A 10,291-nucleotide genomic window follows, 5' to 3' on the forward strand; every position below is an offset into this window, starting at 1 on the left:
AGCAGGGAGTCATTTACTTCTCAAAAAGCCCATTATAGGCCAATAATTGACCTGGTACTTTTCAATGAATGTGAACTAATTGACATTGGAAATGGGTTACCTAACTTCCTGAAGGTACTTATATTCTATATGAAGATGAACAGGAAAAGATTTGTGAGGGTTCTCAAAGGACAATACTGTAATTGACATTTGTGAAAAGTGTAGATTTTCCCACTTCTCCCTCTGAGAACCTGGATCAAGTATTTCACTCTTTTTGCTCTGAATTATGTGGCAAATCATTGGTTTTGAGCTTTCTAGATTATGGGAACACTGTGAAAGTGTGAAAGTGCAGGGGAGGACATTAAAAAACACAAATTTCTGTTTCAGTTGTCAGCTTCATTGTTCCGAGCGTAGTTTCAGTTGAATTACCAGCAATCTCAAAGCATCCAAGTAAACACCTTTAGGTTACAATAATTCCAGAGGGCTGGAGGTGGCTTTGTTTGCTCTCTGACAAACTCTATGCTCTCCTGCCTCTTCAGTCTTGGTGGAATACTTCAAGCACCATCAGGCCATAATGGAGGATATGAAAAGCAGCTGGATCAAATTTGGAGCACAGTGTCCTCTTCTATGCATTACAGAATTCTTGCCAATCTGAGACAAACCTTTCCCTCACTCTCCTGCCCTCGTCTGATCCATGAACTGAGCTCATGTCTGCTGTGGCACTTTGGTGGAGCAATGGAGGAACATGCTATGAGGAATGTAGAAGGTAGTGAGTTGCTGGCATCCTCATTCTTCAAGTGCAGAGGAATTTTTAATACATTGCAGTTTCACAAGTTTACTCATCTGTCAGTCCTTGCTTCGCAATAGTTAGATTTGGAGTGTGGGAAAATCCACTTGTAAAATGAACACAACCTCCATATTGAACTGAGAAAACAGGGTGCAAACATACCCTACTGTCTCCGTAGACATAGCTATTGTCAGGTTTGATGAATCCTGCCAGAAAGACCTACACACATGATAGGTGACTAAAGGTAATATATTCTGAAGTTGTATGTCTTTGTGTTTGTTCACTTTTTTTTTTTTTTTTTTTTTAATCTGTATTCCTCCTTCATGTGCTGATTCTGCAGTAAACAGCAAAGTTATCCAGGCTGGTTACTTAAAGCCAAGGTTTTTCCATCTCAAAAAATATGGTTCCACAAACGGACACAAATGGTTGACTACTGTTGCAAATATTGTAATCAGGAGAAATAGCTCATGGTCACTTTACAAGAAACCTATTTCAAAGGCTAAGATGTTCACTGTTCCATGTGAGTTATTAGTTGAAGCATTTTGAATAGTGAGAAGAACTATTTGGTTTAGCTGAGCTAAGCTCAATTTTGGTTGAAGAAAATATCCAACTAAACTTCAAAATTGAAGTTTTAAACATGGACTTAGAAAAAAATATAATGCTTTCTTAGTTTGCAGGAGATCTGTTCAGCACATTTCCTCTGCAATATGCTACACTTCTCTCCAGATTTGTCTCTTGGACTTAATAGCTGAGTTTCAGCTAATTTCTTATTGTATTATTTCACTTATTTAAATCTTCTTTTGTCTTTTCAAATTTTCATAGAATCATAGAATATCCCAAGTTGGAAGGGACCTGTAAGTATCACTGAGTACAACTCCTGGCACCACACAGGTCTACCCAGAAATTCAGACCAAATTTTGGATGTCCCCTTTATATTCATCCACTCTCATAGGTATTTGCAGTATCTGTTCATCTGTTTCAAGTGAATTTTATTAAGATTTTTATTTGTTCTGTACCGTAAAAAACTAAAGTTAACTTGTCATATTCCCAGTGCATATGTTTGCCCCCTCCACTAACTCTCTTCATGTCAAGGTCCTTTGGGAAAAAAGTTTCAAGTTATATGTCAGTGATCTTACACAGAGTGGATATAAATTAATTTTCAGACATTATTTAAATGACATCAAACTTAAATAGTTTTCACAGACTCTTCCAGCTTTCCTATCATTTTTCTAAAACAAGAAAGAAAAGAATCATATTTGCATGTAGACATTTATTTTTTTATAAAATTTCTGAGTGAACCGGTGATTCATCTCTACTTGTCCTTTGGCCATCATAAAAATGAAAACTGTCTTTTTTTTTTTTTTTTTTCTACTAATTCTTATTTAGATTTTTAATCCAACTAATATTCTTCCTCTCTCAGTATATATACATGTTTGCTTATCTTAATTCATGAGACCACACAGACTCACTTGACTTGGAGGGCCAGCTACCCTGCTGTTCCTGTGGGTGGTAATGGTCGATAGCAGAAGTCTTGGCAGAGCGTAAGGGCAAGGTCAAAATGTAAGGCTGCTTTCCCATCATACCCTCTCAGCCACCAGCAAGTGACTCTTCAGAGACCTCTTCAGACAGGGAGCTGTCTTCATACCAAAAAGTTTTGGTAGGATTCTTCTTTCACAGCGTTGTAGAGTAGCTTGTTCAACCCAGGCATTCACAAACTCCTGTACCAAAGGATTTCAAAAACTTAGGTATGTACCAAGTGTATGGGAGTGATATTCTAGTCCGTAATCTTGGATAAAAGTATACCAAGGTACTGACTTAAAGTAAACTGGCAAGTCTTTTCCTTTAATTTCTTAGCTGTTTTCTCTGTTTCTTGGCCTGTTTCTCCTTAAAATAACTTTGCTTTATACCCACTCCAAAGAAGTGAAAGCCCTGAGGAGAACCAGGCTAGGAAAAGCAGTTCAGTCAGTTTATAAATTGAGATTGACCAGAATTGGAGTTTGTTTTTTTTTAAAAAAATGTAATCCCAAAAGACTCTACTCTTGCTCGGTAATGTAGTCAAATATATATGGGAACAGTAGATTAGATACGAATTATGATTAAGATGCAATGAAATATTGACAATAGTTTTCACTAGTCTATGATTGATTTGGTTGTCTGAAATGGATGTTTAATGGGTTGAGCACTGAGCCAATGATGAGTCATAAATTGCACATCCCAGGAGGCACACCACACTGGGCCAGGCTCAGAAACAGCCTCTCTGGCAAAGAGATGCCTCCTGTCTCCTTCTGAGTTCAGTGGAAGCAAGAGATAGTTAAAAAGTTACAAGTATATTGTTTCGTTTCCTAGCAAGGAAAAAAAAAAAAAAAAAAAAAAAAAAAAAAAAGGACATGGAGAACAGACGCTGCTTCCTTATTTCCCATCTGCTCCAGCATACATACATGTTCTGCTTAAACTTCAAGTCTGGCCAGCTCACAACAGAGTTCTTTTTGCCACTTAATCCTTGTGTGCCTGAACAGCTACTGCATTCACTAGGGCTTGGCGTCAAGGCCAATACTCCCATTAAAATTTAAACCTCAGAGCACTGAACAGTCTTTCTTAATGTAACATTAGCTAGGACTTGTTCATGTCTATTGAATTTTATCTTCTTTAAAGAATGATTAATCAGCTCTCAGAACACTCTACATGTTGGAAAAACGAAAATCTTTTCCCTGTATTCATGTGAATTACAAAATATTTTTCCATTGCCAGTCCTGATGTGGTTGTAACTGGGTGGAAGAAAGAAAGGAAGACAATAGTTAGAATAATGTTAGAAGTGTAACAAAAGATATTTTAGTAGGCTAAGAAATAAAAACAAGTGAAACATTTTCTATACTGCTTGAGTTGCTTCTAAAAACATTATGTCTTGATGTAACTTCTGGTTTCACTGTTAGCGGATCTTTGATCTAATTCAGTTACTGTCCTTTAGAAGAGGATCACAGAAGCCTTGGGGTACTTTGAAGGTGATGAAAGAGACATTACAGAATCATCCTTTCAAATATTAAATATACATGTTCTTATGAGATTAGCAATTAGCTATAAAACAAATGTCCAGTATTGCACCTTTCCCAACTTTATTTATCTACCTATGTCTTCATGTTTTCTGAATGACAGAATTCATTTCCTTTTGTGTGAGTACAAACCTTTTTATGGAAATGAATGATGTCACGTAATTAGTACCATAAGTGTTTTATATGCTGTTTTAAATCATTACACAGAATGAAAATGAAATCCAACACCAGGTTCTCTTGCTTGCATAGCAAAATAAAATTCTGATGAATATATGTATTCATTATGTTCATCCAGACATAGAGGTCTGCAAGAGTAATAGATTAACTAGGGGATAGAACTGAACATGCATAAGAAAAGCCATTGATATTTTCCTAAAAACAGAATTACTTTTGTACTAAGAGAGTGGAAAGCACCCATTATTTTGGTGAAGTATGTGTAATGGGGATAAAGGTTGGTAAAAACATTGTCTTTGTCACACTTAGGGTGTTGCCAAAGACTCAGAAGTATTATTATTTTTTGTTTGTTGGTTTGTTTGTTTTCCAGCAAAAGATAAAGGATAAAGTTCAATAAATCAGAGACTAGGCTTTTAAGGAAGGTATATGAAGAATGTGATCATAGGCTATCTGTAAAGTGAGTGAACAGTAGAGATCAGAAGCCATTTAAACCAATGGGACTTTTTCCAGAGAATATACAGAGCATCCAGGAGAACTCAAAAATGCACAGGAAAAGAAAAAAAAAAAAAGGAAAAAAAAAAAAAGATATTACTTGTGTAAACATTTATTCAGTTCATGATAAACCACCAAGGGTAAGAAGATGGCTGAAGAGTAACCTACCACCATTACTTCAGAAAACTTGGAATATACCAAAAGAAAGAAAGAAAGAAAGAAAAACATACATGAGAAGCTTTGCTTATTTTTGGAAAGGCCTGCCTTTGAAACAGCGGAACTGCAGGCAATAAACTGCAGCAATATATTAACATTCACTTGGTGTCCAGTCTGCAAATTAAGTGGAAACAGAAGTATGTTCCCTGTGCAAGTGGAGTTAAAATAAATGAAAGTAACCACTAAACAGGCTTGTATATTCAACAAGCTACTAAGACCATGAATTAGTCCTCTTACAAGGAAGTCAATTAAAAGGTTTGCAATGTTCAGTTGGGTCCTACTGATTCCTATTGATGTGGATATTACCTCTTTTAATTCTGGCTGCAGACATATAGAGGAATATCAGCTCAATAAATGTCTGCAAGAATGAAGCTGGGGGGGTGGGGGGGAGCAGGAAGGGTCATTTTGCATTCTGCCATGAGGAAGACAGTGTAAGATAAGGGGAAACACAGATAAATAATTTAATTGTTGAATTTACAGTTTCTATTTGCAACATGTCCATCAGTGTTCTGGTGTTAAAAACTTACATATGTGTTAATTACTTATGAACACACCTCTCCCACTTCAGTTAACATTAATTATAATATGCCAAGGTAAGAATACCTGTTTAAGAAGCTGTGAGAAGTAGGAAGAAAGAGCAAGATAATAAGTTTTTCTAGGAGAACCAGATAGCTCTGAAATTACTTTCAAGTTCAGTTGCTCACACATTGGGTTATAGATAGGATGAAATGTCTGTCAAGGATTTGCTTCAGACAAAACAACCTTGGGACATTTGGAACTAAAGCTAGTGATTTTTTTTTTTTTTTTTCCTCCTCTATGAATAATAAATATAATGCTTTGACTTGTGGCATTTCACTCACTTCATGCTACAGACTAAGGCCTTAAAATTTTGTTTGGGAAGAGCAATGGCTTTTTCATCAGGGTGTACCATCTCCTTGCCTGACAAATCTTCTGACACCTAAACTATGCTGAGGGAAGCTGTGAGTACTCATGGGAAGACAAAGAACTGGGGCAGTAATGTACGAAAGGCAATCATTGATCAAGGACCCTTCCATTGTCAATGTGGGGATAGCCAGACTTGGTCTAGATAGGCTAAATTGGGAATGGTTAGGCCATCAGACTGGAGTCAGAATAGGAAATCTGAGGTACGTAATGACACTGTACTGGGATGAGGTTCCAAGATTAGGAGAAAGAAGACTTGGGTCTAGACCATTCCTCATTTTATATTTTTATAGCTGATTGATCGTACTTCTGTTGGCACTTGTCTGCACCAAATTGCACTTTTCTTCAAGCCCCAAATGACAGACACAGTTTTTAAATAAGTTTTGCATCTGTTTTTCAGTGGTTTTATTTAAACCACGTTTCCTTGGCTCATCAAGGATATCATCTCCTTATGTGTACAGCAGGAAAAGAATTTGAACTGTGTGATCACATTTTCTTTGTACACAGAATTCCACTCTTGGGATGAATTAAGGCGTGTGATGAGAAAGGAATATTTTCTGAAGGATAACTGTTTCATTTGTAGCAAAAGTTGAAACCTGTGCAATGAGTGAATAAGAAGTGGGAAAAGAATGAATAATGGTCTCCTGTTTAAGGCTGTTGAATCCCATCCAAGAAATTGGATTCCAAAAGGATAACATCTGCCAAAAAATCTCAGTGTGAATCTGGGCAGGTCATTCACCCAATCTTCACACAGGTGTTTGCTGGTTGTGTTTATTATCTACTGATAGGCATCAGTATTACTGGGATCATACTGTTTGATTTGCAGGTGTATCAAGTACTCACAAATCAGACTGCAAGTTATATTATATCCATCTTAGAATCACAGAATCATAGAATGTTTTGGGTTGGAAGGGACCTTAAAGGTCACATAGTTCCAACCCCCCTGCCATTGGCAGGGACAACTTCCACTAGATCATGTTGTCCACAAACTGGCCTTGAACAATTCCATGTATGGGGCATAAAGGAGTTGAAGATTTTGAAATACAGGTTTATTCCAAATCAGCATCTATTCCTCAGGTTAAATAATTTCTGGTGGGACAATTTTTATTGACATGTAATTTCAGGTTGTTTAAACAGAGTAGTTCATTTTTAGATTGCATTATCATAGAAAAAGCCTATAACATTTCTAAAAGTTTGAAGCACTATTTAAAGAAAAAAAAAATCAAACCTCAAATTAGGCATTTTGACTTTTCCAAAATTCAATGCTCCTCTCAAGATAAAATTTCAGTGAGCGCTGAAATAGAACCATGTTTACACAAAGCATGATTTGAAGGCAAGCATCTGTTCCAGGAGGTAGGATTTCATTTTTGCTTCCATCACTGATTTCCATTATTATATTTACATTCACAATGACAAGTCAATGGCATATGGTCATGAACACAATTTGCTTTATAACATTTAGATTCTGTTAGTCTCTTGGAGTCACAAACTGATCACTAAATTAATGTCTATTTTTCACCTTAACACATCTGTATATTGGTTCTCCAGATTAAAATAATAATAACAATAATAATAATTAATAATAATAATAAACAGCTCAGGAATTTGGTGGAAATATTCAGAGATAGAGAGATATCAGTAACAGCTGTAATGGAAGAGCCTATGAAAAAGTTTACATTTCTGTCTTTTTAGAAAGATTTGAATGCTGTGGAATAAATAAGACCTGGGGCCATGCTACATGAAGTGAAAGAAACCAAGGAGCTTATCAGTAATTAAGCATTGTTTAATCTGTACCCTGATGTAGCTGAAGTGACATAGACAAAGCAATATGTGATTATGTAATCCAAGAGTAGCACCATATATTAACACCAAGGAACTGTCTTGAAATTCCACAAGGAATTGAATTCTGAGACTTGCAGTCTTTGATCTGTAAACTTGTAAAATAAAAAGGATTGAAAATCAGAAACCTTAAAGCTGTTGCCAGGATATTAATATATATATATATATATATATATATATATAAATAAATAAATAAATAAATAAATCAGATTGTTGAAGACTTTTGTGTACTTCTGGTAAATTTGAAGAAATAACTATGTAGAGATAATATTGGAAGAAAACAGTCTACATTTATAGTTTACTTGCTTTTCAAAGTAAATTGTTCAGACTACTTAAGAAAACCTGTGGAAAATATGCACTACTTTAATGTTTCCAGTGCCAGCAGATAATAGGTAAGTGCAAAGCCTTACCTATTAATTCTAGGTCTAGCAGTAGGCTCTGAAATGTAGCTTTAGATTTTCTGATATGCTATAATAGTCTAAATATTTTTACATAAGATTGGAAAGAAAGCACTAAATACCAGGTATTACAGATTCCTTATAAAGAGTGTTTCTCTTGGCTTTTAAGTTGTAACCTACCGAAACTAGTAAAGGAATGTTGAGAACATCTAAGTACTGTTAAATGAAAAGAAAAATACTTTTGCAAAAACCCTTTCTCCCTTCCTAAGGAACACAAAGAGATTGGTTTCAGGGAATCTCAGAGGCCAGCACTCAGATTTTCAATGCCATCCTAACCTAAGAGGGAAATAGAGGACTCTTTTCCACTTCCCCATGTCTCTTTCCATGATAACAACAACAAATCAGTTTGAGCTTTACAAAGGATTTAAGAAAACTCTGATTATAAAAAGGTTGTTTTTGCAAACACAGTGCAAATTTCAGGAAACTTTTTGGAAAAGTTATATAAATCTATCAATTATTTTTTTTTCAGTACTATAAAAACTTTATTATGATTATTTTCATAATTATGACAATTATTAATATAATGTTAAATTTCTCAATATCTATTAAATTAAAACATGTTTCAATGCAGAATATTTATATTGACTTGAGGATTAGCTGGCTGTAAGGCATTATTTATGCAACAGACCTTCAAAAGTAAGATAGACAATGCTCTCCTCTTGTTAATTTTTGAGAACTCCATTTGTCTGTGGGGACTGTTTATGCTAACAAGGTGACACGCTTAGTGGATGAGGGAAAGGCTGTGGACGTGGTCTACCTTGACTTCAGTAAGGCGTTTGACACCATCCCCCACAGCATTCTCCTCAGGAAACTGGCTGCTCATGGCTTGGACTGGCGTACACTTCGTTGGGTTAAGAGCTGGCTGGATGCCCGGGCCCAGAGAGTTGTGGTGAATGGAGTCAAATCCAGTTGGAGGCAGGTCACTAGTGGAGTCCCCCAGGGCTCGGTACTGGGGCCGGTCCTCTTTAACATCTTCATCGATGATCTGGACGAGGGGATCGAGTGCGCCCTCAGCAAGTTTGCAGACAACACCAAGTTAGGTGCGTGTGTCGATCTGCTTGAGGGTAGGAAAGCTCTGCAGGAGGATCTGGATAGGCTGGACCGATGGGCCAAGGACAACGGTATGAAGTTCAACAAGGCCAAGTGCCGGGTCCTGCACCTGGGGCACAACAACCCCAAACAGAGCTACAGGCTGGGAGATGAGGGGTTAGAAAGCTGCCTGTCAGAGAAGGACCTGGGAGTAGTGGTTGACAGTCGGCTGAATATGAGCCAGCAGTGTGCTCAGGCGGCCAAGAAGGCCAACAGCATCCTGGCTTGCATTAGAAACAGTGTGGCCAGCAGGTCCAGGGAAGTGATTGTCCCCCTGTACTCTGGTGAGGCCGCACCTCGAGTACTGCGTTCAGTTTTGGGCCCCTCGCTACAAGAAGGACATGGAGGTGCTTGAGCGAGTCCAGAGAAGGGAAATGAAGCTGGTGAGGGGCCTGGAGAAGAAGTCTTACGAGGAGCGGCTGAGGGAGCTGGGACTGTTTAGCCTGGAGAAGAGGAGGCTCAGGGGCGACCTTATCGCACTCTACGGGTACCTCAAGGGAGGCTGTAGCGAGGTGGGGGTTGGTCTATTCTCCCATGTGCCTGGTGACAGGACGAGGGGGAATGGGTTAAAGTTGCGCCAGGGGAGGTTTAGGTTGGATATTAGGAAGAACTTCTTTACTGAACGGGTTGTTAGTCACTGGAATAGGCTGCCCAGGGAAGTGGTTGAGTCACCATCCCTGGAGGTCTTTAAAAGACGTTTAGATGTAGAGCTTAGGGATATGGTTTAGTGGGGGACTTGTTAGTGTTAGGTCAGAGGTTGGACTCGGTGATCTTGGAGGTCTCTTCCAACCTAGACTATTCTGTGATTCTGTGATTCTGTAACAAATCAGTTTAAGATTGGTGAAAATTCAAACACTGCATATGCGTTGACTTATAAAAACAGGTATGTTTGGAGTAACTGGAAACAGAATTTGAAGTTCTGTTGAAAGCTAATTCAACCAAATAAATATCTGAGAAAAGGGAATGAATACAAGACCTGAAATTGGAGGGGATTTTTTCTGAGTATTTGCTACAAGGTGCCTGTGCACCACTTTATGTACATGAGTGGAGGAAGCTGCCTGCACTGTCAGTGTAACTGTTAAACCAACAGAGAATGGCTAATAGGCAAATTCAGGGGATCCCTGAAGAAATGTTCTGTATCTTGTGAGAGTATGGAAGGAGGAAGGCAAATTGTCTTTGGACAAAGCATTCAGAGCAAAGCTTTCTTATATTTTGCCTTCAGTTGCTTTGCTCTCTCAGAGCACTCCCCTGCCTTTTTCAAGCAAACA

At 37.8% G+C, this 10,291-nt stretch overlaps 1 long non-coding RNA gene across 1 annotated transcript; it reads left to right on the forward strand.

Moving 5' to 3' along the window:
- Positions 1-479: 479 nt before the first annotated feature.
- LOC118162645 lies at positions 480-4,551 on the forward strand. The gene is made up of 2 exons (XR_004748550.1): positions 480-745; positions 4,364-4,551. It is a non-coding gene; the product is annotated as an uncharacterized LOC118162645 (long non-coding RNA).
- Positions 4,552-10,291: the final 5,740 nt, after the last annotated feature.

Source organism: Oxyura jamaicensis, chromosome 2, assembly GCF_011077185.1.
Source record: "Oxyura jamaicensis isolate SHBP4307 breed ruddy duck chromosome 2, BPBGC_Ojam_1.0, whole genome shotgun sequence".
Classification (NCBI taxonomy): domain Eukaryota; kingdom Metazoa; phylum Chordata; class Aves; order Anseriformes; family Anatidae; genus Oxyura; species Oxyura jamaicensis.